Genomic DNA, 14518 nt, shown 5'->3' with positions numbered 1-14518 from the left:
ACGTATCTTACGAGTTAATAATGTCATAGTTACTTTTGTTAAATTAACATTAGTGGCTACCTGTCTTCCACCCGTACGTAGTACGTCGATTTCGTATAATAAGTCGATCGTCGAGTGGACTAGCGCGGTGCGAATTTACTTCTTCTACTACAAAGGATATTGAGTCACAAGTATTACAAGTGTGTTCCCTAGGTACAATTATTAAATTTTATCCTTGTTGAATTAATGGAGTATTTATATATTGTAATGGATAAACTGTAAAGCGTCTTGACTAATATCAAGAAATGTCACACAGAAAGAAACCAAAAGATGAAATGGTGTAACAGCTGTTTAAGCACCAATGACACCGGTAAATAATAAGTACCACATGGATTACATCAATGAAGACCATGAAAGAGAAATTTTATTGTTATTATTTGTTAATTAGTCCATTTACTCTAAATTAATTTTAAAGGTAAACAAATGGCGTATTACTACCATTACTATGAATAAATATGTTTACGAAGTCGTTTTCATACGCCTTAGTAAACCTTCTGATCCACATACATAAAACTTAAAATTTAGAATTATGTAAATAATTATAAGTTTTTAATAATAACATAGCTTCAATCCGTTCAAAAAGTGTTTTTCTTAAAATATTTGTTCTCATAGGTAGTTTATTTGAGGGCCCCAACAAAGCCTTGAATCAATAATTAATCCTAGGTATTTGGTTGTTTTAGTGGGTTCCAGGAGAGGACAGTTGCAGCTGCTGTGAAGGTTCAAACATGAGTCTAATTTAATATTTATTTTCGATATATGAAAACATATGTATTTGGTCTTAGACGCATTTAGAGAAAGGAGATTATCTAAAAGCCATTAAGAGATTTGGCGAAGACCTAAATGACCTAACAATGTGGCATGTTCCCAAGAGTGTGAGTGGAAGACTGTAGCTGTGTCATCAGCGAAGGGAAAGAGTTTATCATTGGTGAGCTCGAGTGAACATAAATCATTAATGTACATTAAAAAGCGTTGGGCTAAGAACACTTCCCTGGGGCAAACCACATGAAACGTTTTCTAGTTGACTGCTATACCCATTAACTCGAACCCTCTGATTTCTATTGAATAAATAGGACTGAAACCAACGGAGGATATTTCCGCGAATTCCTTGTCTTTCCAATTTTTCGAGTAGTAGTGGCCTTTTATAAAACAGTGGAGTTGACTGTTTGAAACGGGCGAGACACCCAAATTCATTCCAACAGAGACCGTAGTTTTAACCTTTTGATGGGAAGGTATTACCTCCCAGGGTCTTTAAATGTTTCAACTGCCTATCTATAGATATTTATATTTACCCCACTCTGCAATGCTTTAATTGCTGCCGTTTTGCATTTTCTCACCAAAATGCAATACAGAGGCACTCTAATTATAGTAAATTATTAAACCTGTTATAGTAAATTTGCCCGATCCTTTTTGAAATTCCGTTCCAATTTCCATTCCAATAAGACCATTCCTAACTACAATAATATATAAAATCATGTTAAGTTTGGAATGCCCGCACAAAATAACTTCAGCTACTTCCACGGTTACTACAGGTACCATGCACATACGGCTGACGAGCGATACGCCAGTTTACGTTAGAGCGTATAAAATGTTACATGAAGAGAAACTGAAGAAGTTCATCACGGAAGGAAAGGTTCTGGTGTACATCAATGCCTGATCCTGTCTTCATGAACTAAGGAAGCTTTGAAAACTACGCGATGAACTGACTAAGGCAGGATTTTCGTTAAAATTTTCCTGTTTCCCATCGAAAGAGAGCTATCATACCGCACGCTGACTAAGTCGCAACCCATGTAAACTCAAGAATATTGATCGACCACGAAATTGGGCCCAAATTGCCCTAGCAGGTGACGGGGAGGCTCAAGATCCCATCATTGCTACAAGGTTATCTAGGCCCAACAAGTTACGAAATACAGAATGGTATCCTCTACTCTCGGTACACGCTGACAGATAAGGACGCGAGAATCTTTTGCTATATAGGTACCAAAGGGTCATCGTCTAAGTCTCCTGCGAATCTTTCATGATGAACATGTCCATATTGGTTCAGATAAAGTACCTAACTGATTTAATTCTAAGTCATTTCTGGTTTAGAAAATTGGTTACAAAATACACGTCACATTGTCTAAGCGTGTTTCCCCCACAGGCGTGTACCTCATGCCCCTCTGCAGCCCATCACATCGTGGCACAAGTCGGACGTCCCTATTGAGACTTTACATGTTGACGTTTTGGGAATTCCTCCCGCATATAGGGGCAACAGGTTTATCCTGCTTGTGGTCGATGCATTTACGTAGAATTGTTACCTACACGTATACGTCGACAAGACCTGGATGAACCTCAATGTGTTTTTAAGAATGTGTTATCGTTGTGCGGTACTCCTTAGTTGTAACAGATTGGGGACGTACTATGTTCAAGTCGACGGGCTTCACTGCTTAGACGACTAAGCTATTGTTTGAGTAACATGATAAACATAATTTTTTTACAGACTTAGATTTGAATATGTTAAATTAAAACAAAAAGGACCATTTTGATGAAGAGAGATGACATAAAAGTTCAAAGATACAAGTTTTTGAAGCATATAAAGGAAAACTGCGACGCTGAAGAACATAATAAAATTGTTCTGTGAATAAGTGCTGGCAAAACCAAGATATTGCATGTAAAATTATTTCAATTGGAGTGAGGTGGATCATTGTAAACACTGGTGGAGAAAATGCCTTTGTACTAAATTGTTGTCTGGAGTATAGGTCAACAAGTGTTATTGCTGGCTACCATGTCAATATAAATAGACAATTTAAAAAAATGTGTGACAGAGAAGATAATTCCAAATCTAACAAAAACCTTCATTCATTGTTATGGATAATGCTAGTTATTATTACATACATAGTGCCCAGGAGACTTCTGTGCTTCTGGAAGGAGCTAGGCTGGCTAAATTAGCACTTACGGACTTACGCACAACGGACTAATTATGAGTCTAAGTGCGGAAAATGAGTCCACCAACCAATACCAATATAGATGAAGTATTCAAATCACATGGTGGTATTGAAGTTTTAAGACTGCCACCTTAACATTGCACTATGAATCCCATAGAAATGATTTGGGGTATAATGAAGCACAAACTTGCTGATAAAAATGTATTTGATGTATTAATTGTTTAATGCCATACATACTTAAAACCAACATGCAAAGTATTATTTATTTATTTTTTTAACTAAAATTTCACATAATACTATAATTTACTTACTAATCATTTTTCACATTTAATTTTATGATAAAATTAAACTTTCTAAACACTAAATATTTAAAACACACATACTCAAACACAAACATTAAACCAAACTTAGTGTAACTAAAATATAAATAAAAACCAATCCAAACCCAGCCTCACATAGACCTAACTTATAATATCATTTTTTTTAATTTATAGAAAAATAGATTTAATTAGATTATAAAAAGTAATAGTTATGAAAAATAAAACAAAAACCTTGATAAGTACATAATATTATGATGCTATTTCATACATACAATGTGTATTTGTGTAAAACAGAACAATTCTTTAGCCAAGCACCTTAATGTTATATCAATATTTATAAAAATATAGAAGCTTAAATTGGGTTTTGATAACAAATGAATAATTATCAATTAAAGGATAGTTGATTCAATAATTTGAAAATGTCTACCCTTTTGTGTCTTTCTTTATCCAGGGGCTTTGTCTTTAAATAAAACTTCTTCAAAGGCAACACAACCAGGAATTTGTAACTTTTGGTGCCATGAAATTATTAGATATATATTTAGTATACCTACTTAAAAAATACTAATATATTACAAAAAAAATATGAAACTAACTAAACTAAGCAAGGACATGAGTGATCATTTTCTTATTCTCGTTCCATGGAAACAAGGCATGATCAAGAATCGATCATAATTGGTTCAGAGACAAAATAGAATTTTATTGCTACAAATAATTCCTTGTTCATGGGACATCATTATAAAGGAATCAGTTGTCTTCTGTAACAACAAAGTTCTATTTTATGATACCTAATACTTAGATATATTTTTTCTTAAAAATGCTCTATTTATTATTATTATTATATAAATTTACCCCAAAATACATAACGCATAACGCAGTCATTCTAATCACGTACATTTTGTAGATAAAGATTAAAGATACTAGCGACACTGACTAGCCAATATTCGTGGCGAGGCGCCTCGCGAGTGTCTGGAGTCAGCTGCGCATAAACGAAATGTGTTCTGTGGAATGATGCATTCTTGTTTTTATTTGGCATTATTTTTAGTGTTCTCTAGGCTTTTAGATGGGGAGTTACCTTTTTATGTATAAAGTATGACCAGATTTTTTAAATATTACCAATGTTGGAGGAAATATTGGAACGATATAAAAATAATATTCCAACAATACATACTGAAATAATCTTTATATTTGTGAAAAATTCATTAATTCTCAATTCATATAAATAAAAATGTATTTACTACGTATTAACTCGTTTATATTGATGTTATAATTTAGTTGAATCATAAGGTTTAGTGAGGAGTAAGGTGAGGAGTTTATAAGCCTGTGTGGTGGTCTTCGTGATTCGTATCTGCGCCGAGCTGCGAGTTAAAATTGTAATCATATCATTCATCATTGTACTTTGTGAGCTGTACAGTGCATATACGTATTTTCTATCAAGAGTCTAGCTGAAAACTAACAAGGCAAGACTACGATTACGATTAAATTATCAGGTAAAGACTACCAATTTTAAATATTATTTAACTTCAGTGAACTAATTATTATTTTTATTTTTAGTAATGATTATTGTAGTAGGTTTTTAACAACAAAAAGTATATAGACTATTAAGTTATTATCTTCCTGTAAGAAGACAGATTAAGGTAAAGTACGAGTTCCTTAGAAATCTTTCTTTATTTATTAGTACTCAACTCATGAAGTTCTTGATAATATTTGTTTAGAATGTTTTGCCTAATTTAATTGTTTTCTTACAGTTAACTGATCATGGGGCTCCTTTGTGCTTTGGCTGTAAATTTGGTCGGAGCGGCTGCTATTTATGGGACAGCCGGCTTTGCTACCCCTCTCGTAGCACCTTTGCTGGGATTTAGCAGCACAGGAATTGTTGCTGGGTCTACCGCAGCAGTGGCCCAGTCCTACTATGGCAATCTTATTGCCGGCAGCATTATATCTAAACTGACTGCCGCAGCAATGCTTGCACCAACACCTTAGAGGTAAAACCTTAGGGTGTAACTACTTTGCTGCAAGCAAAGACAGATTAAGTGAATTATATAAGAAAATATACACTGTCTTGTAAAATTATATTAAGTGTTAGTTTGTGTAGATATGTATTTTGTTTTTTTTATTTTATTACCTACATTGATGCATTTAATTTCAAAAGAACAGTATACTTGAACCATGATCTACTTGGAGCCTTGTTTATTTTGTTAAGAAACTGTCTAAGTTAAAAATCATTATAATAATTATAGTGTAGGAGGTGGCAGTTATTATATTGTAGTTTGTTTGTTATGAACTTGCAAAATTAATGTAAAGGCTTTGAGGCCTTTTCTGAACTAAGTAGTTTGTAAATATGAAACAGCTTAAGGACGTAATTATATGATATTAATAAAGATTGGTGGGTGGTGAACAGATACTCACACTTTCACAGATAACTTACCCCTGATTTCTATGTTTTTGATGAAATTATTCCACTTACCTTTCAAATGAAATACATAATTCTTACTTGTTAACTAAATCCTTTCATGCATCATGTTATTCATTTCAGGTCCCTTATTTACATGGATGGCCAAAAAGAACACGGCACAATTTTGAAACTAAAATTTGATTTTTGCTCGCTGTTTTACTAACCATCTGTTTCAAATATTGTGAAATGAATATAAATAAAAAAATAAACACAGGTGTTTGTTTTATTTACTATTTGATTCTACTTATTTTGACCAACTTTATGTATTATATTTGAACTTTTTTGGTGTTACAGTCGGTGCTGGTACTCTTTGACTTCCAATAGCGATACCAAGGCAGAAGTTTTTGAATGCAATTTTCATTAACATCCGTAACGATAATGACGCAACTTTGGGGACGCACCGTAAAAACTCTATTGAAGTCTGTATTGCTATCGCTATGGAATGTAGTGAGTAACATTATCAATGTTATTAATGTGATAAAGAAACGAGCCACGAATCGAGCGTAAAAGAGAAAATACCTCGCAGAAGCTTAGACGTAAGAATTAATTTTAAAGTTATTGATTTACATTTAGAAACCAGACTATATTGTTCTTAACATTTATATTTTATCTAATATTCATTTTAAATAGCTAATTTAATCTTGATAATTCATATCAATATAAAATTATAATTCTAGATAGTGATCACACCTAGATTCAGACAAGATACCTGTATTTCTGTATGTATCCTAAAATATTTTTATTTGATGGCACAATCTGCCTCCGACTCATGTAAGCGGTCGGTCAACCATACTAACCGCATGAAAGTAGCGGTTTGAGAATTTCCGATGTATTGTCCGACCCTGTTCTATTCTATATATTAATGATATGTTACAACTTAGTGTCATCAATTGCTATGCGGACGATAGCAGTGGGGCTACTCTTTAGACTGGGTGGGCAAGTATTTCTTATATGTCGATGAGTATCCGAACAAACTTGTGTATGAAGTTGAAACTCTGCTACCTTGAGTCTCGAACTAGGGTAGACTAAATCTAGTCAAATTGTTCGGATTATTACCTTCAGCTGAGTTTCATCATCGGATGTCAAGGCAGAATACAAAACACCATGTGTATCACCTCGAAGTCCGTCGATCCACAACTGAGCGTTTCTTAAGGCAGTTTTTGCCGTGCACCACCACTATGTGGAACCATCAACTAGGTGGCCACTTAAGTATTTGCGAACCAATTTGACTTAGGGCACTTCAAGAAAAGAGTGTATCAATTCTTAAAGGCACCACAATTGCGAGACTTCTGGCAATGTGAGTGTCCATGGGCGGCGGTATCAATAAAAATAATAATATTGTTAGGCATAAAAAGTAGCTAAGGTTGTATTTCCAAACACGTCCAAAACGTATCTTGAAGATGTAGAGAGTAACTAAATAAAGTGAGAGTATGGAAGGCTACCAATCATGCACCCTCGACAAGCCAATATTCGTGGCGAGAGTCTGAAGTCGGCTTAAGCTATGCGCATAAGCGAAATGTGTTCTGTGGAATGACGCATTCTTGTTTGTCATCATTTGGCATTATTTTTAGTGATGCCTGGTCTTTTAGATGGGGATTTACCTTTTATGTTTTAAGTATGACCAGATTTCGAATGTTACCAATGTTAGGGGGAAATATAGTAATCATATGAAAATAATATTCCAACAATACATACTGAAGTATTCTTTATAATTGTGAAAACTTAATTCTTTCTCAATTCATAAATATAAAGATTTATATAATACGTATTAACTCGATTATATTAATATTATTATATAGTTGAATCATAAGCATCCCATAACTCGAAGACTGTTTTTTTGTTTAAAATTTGTTACGTTAAATGAGGAGTTTATAAGTCTGCGTGTTGGTTATCTTTATTCGTATCTGCGCCGCCCTGCTTTTTTTAATTAAATTCAAATTTTAGTCATATCATTAGTCATTGTACTTTGTGTGCTGCACCGTGCACATACGTATTTACTATCAAGTGTACTACGCACTACTTCCAAGAGTATCAGGTAAAGACTACCAATGTTGGATATTATTTAACTTCAGTGAACTAACTATTATTATTAGTAATGATGTGTAGAAGGTATTTGTTTTGAACAACTTGTGCTGTGACAAAAGCACAACACAGAAATCTTTCTTTATTTATGAGTAGTTAGTACTCAACTCATAAAGTTCTTTGTCTATGTTATATTTGCAATTATATATTAAGTAGGATAAAAAGGAAGTTGTATTTATAAAATCTTTGTTTGGAATGTTTTGCCTATATTAAATTGTTTTATTACAGTTAACTCATCATGGGGCTCCTTTGTGCTTTGGCTGTAAATTTGGTCGGAGCGGCTGCTATTTATGGGACAGCTGGCTTTGCTACCCCTCTCGTAGCACCTTTGCTGGGATTTAGCAGCACAGGAATTGTTGCTGGGTCTACTGCAGCAGTGGCCCAGTCCTACTATGGCAATCTTATTGCTGGCAGCATTATATCTAAACTAACTGCAGCAGCTATGCTTGCACCAACACCTTAAGAGGTAAAACCTTAGGGTGTAACTACTTTGCTGCAAGCAAAGATAGATTAAGTGAATTATATAAGAAAATATACACTGTCTTGTAAAATTATATTAAGTGTTAGTTTGTGTAGATATGTATTTTGTTTTTTTTATTTTATTACCTACATTGATTCATTTAATTTCAAAAGAACAGTATACTTGAACCATGATCTACTTGGAGCCTTGTTTATTTTGTTAAGAAACTGTCTAAGTTAAAAATCATTATAATAATTATAGTGTAGGAGGTGGCAGTTATTATATTGTAGTTTGTTTGTTATGAACTTGCAAAATTAATGTAAAGGCTTTGAGGCCTTTTCTGAACTAAGTAGTTTGTAAATATGAAACAGCTGAAGGATGTAATTATATGATATTAATAAAGATTGGTGGATGGTGAACACACTTTCATAGATTACTTACTCTTGATTTCTATGTTTTTGATGAAATTATTCCACTTACCTTTCAAATGAAATACATAATTCTTAATTGTTAAATAATCCTTTCATGCGACATGTTATTTTTTCAGGTCCCTTGTTTACACGGATGGCCAAATAGAACACAGCACGATTTTGATACTAAAATTTGCCTTGCTCGCTGTTTTACTAACCAAAATCTGTTTCAAATAATGTGAAACCAATTTAAATAAAAATTTAACAAGGATGTTTTTTTTTCTTTAGTATTATTGTAGGAATTAAAAAGAAGCAATTGGGAAGTAATTTTTAGTCTATATTTAACGCGATTCTACACGACTAGTGACCGTCTATTCTGACGCTCACGAAAAATCTAAATTAGGTTGTTTAAACATGATAAAATTATATTTGAACAATTTTGGTGTTATAGTCGGCACCGATTCTTTGTAACTTACAATAGCAATATCGTTACCGTTCTAGAAATTTTTGGATGCAAATCTCATGCAGTTCCATCCATAATGCGTATGAAGCAACTGGGATCAAACGCAAACGAGTCACGAATCGAGCGTAAAAAAGAATATACCGCGCAAAAGCTTAGACGTAAGAATTAATTTGAAAATGATTAATTTTAAAGCCAGACTGTATTGTACTTAACATCGATAAATTATCTACTATTAATTATGAATAGATAATTTAATCTTGATTATTAATATCAATATAAAATGTCAAAAATCTGCCTACGTCTCACGTAAGCGCTCGGTCAACTGTACTAATCGTAGGAAACTAGGATTCGATTACAATAAACACAAACAAAATATGTAAAACAGTAAAAGCATATATACCTATTACCGACTATTTAACGTTGCTTGATTACTTCGAGATTTTCAACATAAACAGCTTTGTAATATCTCTATAGTTTATATCGTTTTAGTTTGTATGTATATTACAAAATACAAAACGTTTGTTTTATTGCCAGGATGATTGTAGCATGACGTTGGTGGTCTTTAACGTTGTAAGTTAGGGAAAGATAGTGTAGGAAAAATATTTATTTGTTAACCACCATGTTATAGTACGGTTCCTTGAGTTGCATTAGATGCGTGTGCGTCAAAGAGTAATTAATATAAGTATAGGGGAAAAGAGCGCACAGTCGCGGCAATTTTTGAACTTCAATTTGAAGCGCCATCTGATTGTTGGAACAGGAACTAGTCTATAGTATAATATAGTTATGTATAAACGACTTTATGTTTATGATATCTGAATAGAGCGCATTTCCCAAGAACTATTTTAACTTGGTAAGTTAGAATAGTTCCTAGGGAATCAGCTTTATTTAATTAGGGTAGTATGGGTGAAAAATGAAACGATACAAATTGTTACACATATTTATTTTAAATTAATAGTTTATAGTTTTGTGCTGAAATTTTTAGTTTTCTTTTATGTGTACCTGTCACATTTGAAAGGAGATTCGGTAAATATTTCGACATGTGAAATTATAGTGCCTTTTACATTTGTTGTCGCTACATTTTTCTTTAGACAAGAAAGGGCTTTGCTTTGTATGTCTTTAAAATATTCTTCTAGTATAACGTTTGGGTAGCACAGCCATTTATTGTTTACAAAATATTCTTTTCTTTGAAGGTATGCATTATTGTTCACATTTTGTGATCTGTTGTCTATTAACTCTTCCCTGCAATCTTTACTAACTTTTACTGTAAATTTTAAACATTTCTTCAGGACCCATCCACATACATAATTCCCTTGACCTGTATCACTATGTAAGCTGGTTCCAACATGTTCATTATAATATATTTTTACTACCATTTGGCTATTAATAGGAATGTTATATTCTTATGTTTCTAAACATTCATTATAGTGAGCTTCGCAATTTGCTCTATGCGAATGGGGCGCACTAAAACCATTTAAGAATAGGGCTTTATACGCCCCTTCAAAAGCCACTGTGTTTGGTGAGACGTTTCTGCCGCTAAAACTCCTGATGTTCCCAAAAGTTTTCTATGGGGTCCTGATTAAAATTTCTAGTTAACATTGCATTTAATTTATATCTTTTAAACAACAGTTTCCATACTGAAGGCACAATAAGCTCAGTTTCTGAAGAAGAGCTATCTTTTTTTACAAATCTTACCGTTTTTAAAATAGTTTTGGCTTTTTGTCACAATCGGTGGTAAGGCGAATTATGTTTTATTGGATCCTTAATTTTTTTCCATCGGCAATAAATAAATTACTTATATTTAAGGATTTAAATAAATTATTAATTAATATAGTTAAATCAATGAGATGTTTGCACTCATCAGCGAGAGTAGTCGAGCCTAGTCGTTAAATGTTCCGTTACTACGGCTACACTATGGCTAAATAGCTGGGTCGCCAATTTGGGTAAAGCAAGGCGAGACAGTACTTCACTCCGGGCCACCGCTTGCTACTCTTTAAAGTGCAAATACGGCCCCACATTAAATACTGGGCGGGGGCTCTCCAGTACCAGCTTCTTCCACTTGACCGTGTTCAACGAAGACCGGTTCGAATCGTCGATGACCAATCCCTCTGCTAGCGGCTTGATCCTTTGGCGTTGCGTAGAGATGTGGGGTCACTCTGCATCATCTACCGCATTTACCATGGAGAGTATTCAGAGGAGTTGTTCGGATTAATACCTGCAGCTAAGTGTCATTATCGGACGTCGAGGCAGAACACAATATTCCACCCGTATCACCTCGACGTCCGCAGTTCCTCAACTGAGCGTTTTTCAAGGCAATTTTTGACGCGCACCTCCGCTATGTAGAACCAGCTGCCCACTGACGTATTTCCGAATCAATTCGACTTAGGGTCCTTCAAGAAAAGAGCGTACCAATTGTTAAAAGGCCGGCAACGCACTAGCGAGCCCTCTGGCATTGAGTGTCCATGGGCGGCGGTATCACTTAACATCAGGTGACCTTCCCGCCCGTATGTCCCATAACAATGAATGAAGGTTTTTGTTAGATTTGGAATTAAGTGTTCTATAAAAAACACTCTACTCTCGGTACACGCTGACAGGTGAGGACGCGAGAATCTTTTGCTATATAGGTACCAAAAGTGTCTGAGCCTCCTGCGCATCTTTCATGATGATTATGAGTCATTTCTGGTTTAGAAAATTTGTTACAAAATACACGTCACATTGTCTAAACGTGTATCCCCCACAGGCGTGTACCTCATGCCCCGCTGCAGCCCATCACACCATGGCACATGTCGGACGTTTTGGGAATTCCTCCCGCATATAGGGGCAACAGGTTTATCTTGCTTGTGGTCGATGCATTTACGAAGAATTGTATATTTACACCTACACGTCGACAAGACCTTGATGAACTTACAATGTTCAAGCCGACTAACATGATAAATATTATTTTTTTACAGACTTAGATGATTAGATTTGAATATGTTAAATTCGAGCGATGACATAAAAGTTCAAAGATACAAGTTTTTGAAGCATATAACGGAAAACTACAACGGTCAAGAACATAATAAATTTACACAAGCCTTACAGTCTCGGTTCTTGTTTTGTAAATAAGTGCTGGCAAAACCAAGATATTGCATGTAAAAGTATTTCAATTGGAGTGAGGTGGATCATTGTAAACACTGGTGGAGAAAATGCCTTTGTACTAAATTGTTGTCTGGAGTATAGGTCAACAAGTGTATCTGCTGGTTACCAGGTCAATATAAATAGACAATTTAAAAAATGTGTGACAGTGAAGATAATTCCAAATCTAACAAAAACCTTCATTCATTGTTATGGATAATGCTAGTTATTATTCCATACATAGTGCCCAGGAGACTTCTGTGCTTCTGGAAGGAGCTAGGCTGGCTAAATTAGCACTTACGGACTTACGCACAACGGACTAATTATGAGTCTAAGTGCGGAAAATGAGTCCACCAACCAATATAGATGAAGTATTCAAATCACACAGTGATATTGAAGTTTTAAGACTCCCACTTTATCATTGCACTATGAATCCAATAGAAATGATTTGGGGTATAATGATGTATTTGATTTATTATTTATTTACTGTCAAGCATGCTTAAAAACAACATGATACATATTATTTAGTTATATTTTAAATTAAAACTTCACATCATACTAAAAAATTTATGGATTAACCACATAAATTACATTACTAAGCAGACATTTTAAATATATAAGCCATATTATTTTATACAGTTAAATGAAAGAACTACTAATCATTTTTCACATTTAATTTTATGATTAAATTAAACTTTCTAAACACTATTTAAAACACTCATACTCAAACACAAACATTAAACCAAACTTTATGTATAATTACCAAAGGGTCATCGTCTAAGTCTCCTGCGAATCTTTCATGATGAACATGTCCATATTGGTTCAGATAAAGTACCTAACTGATTTAATTCTAAGTCATTTCTGGTTTAGAAAATTGGTTACAAAATACACGTCACATTGTCTAAGCGTGTTTCCCACACAGGCGTGTACCTCATGCCCCTCTGCAGCCCATCACATCGTGGCACAAGTCGGACGTCCCTATTGAGACTTTACATGTTGACGTTTTGGGAATTCCTCCCGCATATAGGGGCAACAGGTTTATCCTGCTTGTGGTCGATGCATTTACGTAGAATTGTTACCTACACGTATACGTCGACAAGACCTGGATGAACCTCAATGTGTTTTTAAGAATGTGTTATCGTTGTGCGGTACTCCTTAGTTGTAACAGATTGGGGACGTACTATGTTCAAGTCGACGGGCTTCACTGCTTAGACGACTAAGCTATTGTTTGAGTAACATGATAAACATAATTTTTTTACAGACTTAGATTTGAATATGTTAAATTAAAACAAAAAGGACCATTTTGATGAAGAGAGATGACATAAAAGTTCAAAGATACAAGTTTTTGAAGCATATAAAGGAAAACTGCGACGCTGAAGAACATAATAAAATTGTTCTGTGAATAAGTGCTGGCAAAACCAAGATATTGCATGTAAAATTATTTCAATTGGAGTGAGGTGGATCATTGTAAACACTGGTGGAGAAAATGCCTTTGTACTAAATTGTTGTCTGGAGTATAGGTCAACAAGTGTATCTGCTGGCTACCATGTCAATATAAATAGACAATTTAAAAAAATGTGTGACAGAGAAGATAATTCCAAATCTAACAAAAACCTTCATTCATTGTTATGGATAATGCTAGTTATTATTACATACATAGTGCCCAGGAGACTTCTGTGCTTCTGGAAGGAGCTAGGCTGGCTAAATTAGCACTTACGGACTTACGCACAACGGACTAATTATGAGTCTAAGTGCGGAAAATGAGTCCACCAACCAATACCAATATAGATGAAGTATTCAAATCACATGGTGGTATTGAAGTTTTAAGACTGCCACCTTAACATTGCACTATGAATCCCATAGAAATGATTTGGGGTATAATGAAGCACAAACTTGCTGATAAAAATGTATTTGATGTATTAATTGTTTAATGCCATACATACTTAAAACCAACATGCAAAGTATTATTTATTTATTTTTTTAACTAAAATTTCACATAATACTATAATTTACTTACTAATCATTTTTCACATTTAATTTTATGATAAAATTAAACTTTCTAAACACTAAATATTTAAAACACACATACTCAAACACAAACATTAAACCAAACTTAGTGTAACTAAAATATAAATAAAAACCAATCCAAACCCAGCCTCACATAGACCTAACTTATAATATCATTTTTTTTAATTTATAGAAAAATAGATTTAATTAGATTATAAAAAGTAATAGTTATGAAAAATAAAACAAAAACCTT

Source organism: Pieris brassicae, chromosome 5 (genome assembly GCF_905147105.1).
Source record: "Pieris brassicae chromosome 5, ilPieBrab1.1, whole genome shotgun sequence".
Taxonomy (NCBI): domain Eukaryota; kingdom Metazoa; phylum Arthropoda; class Insecta; order Lepidoptera; family Pieridae; genus Pieris; species Pieris brassicae.
This window is presented reverse-complemented; position numbering follows the sequence as displayed.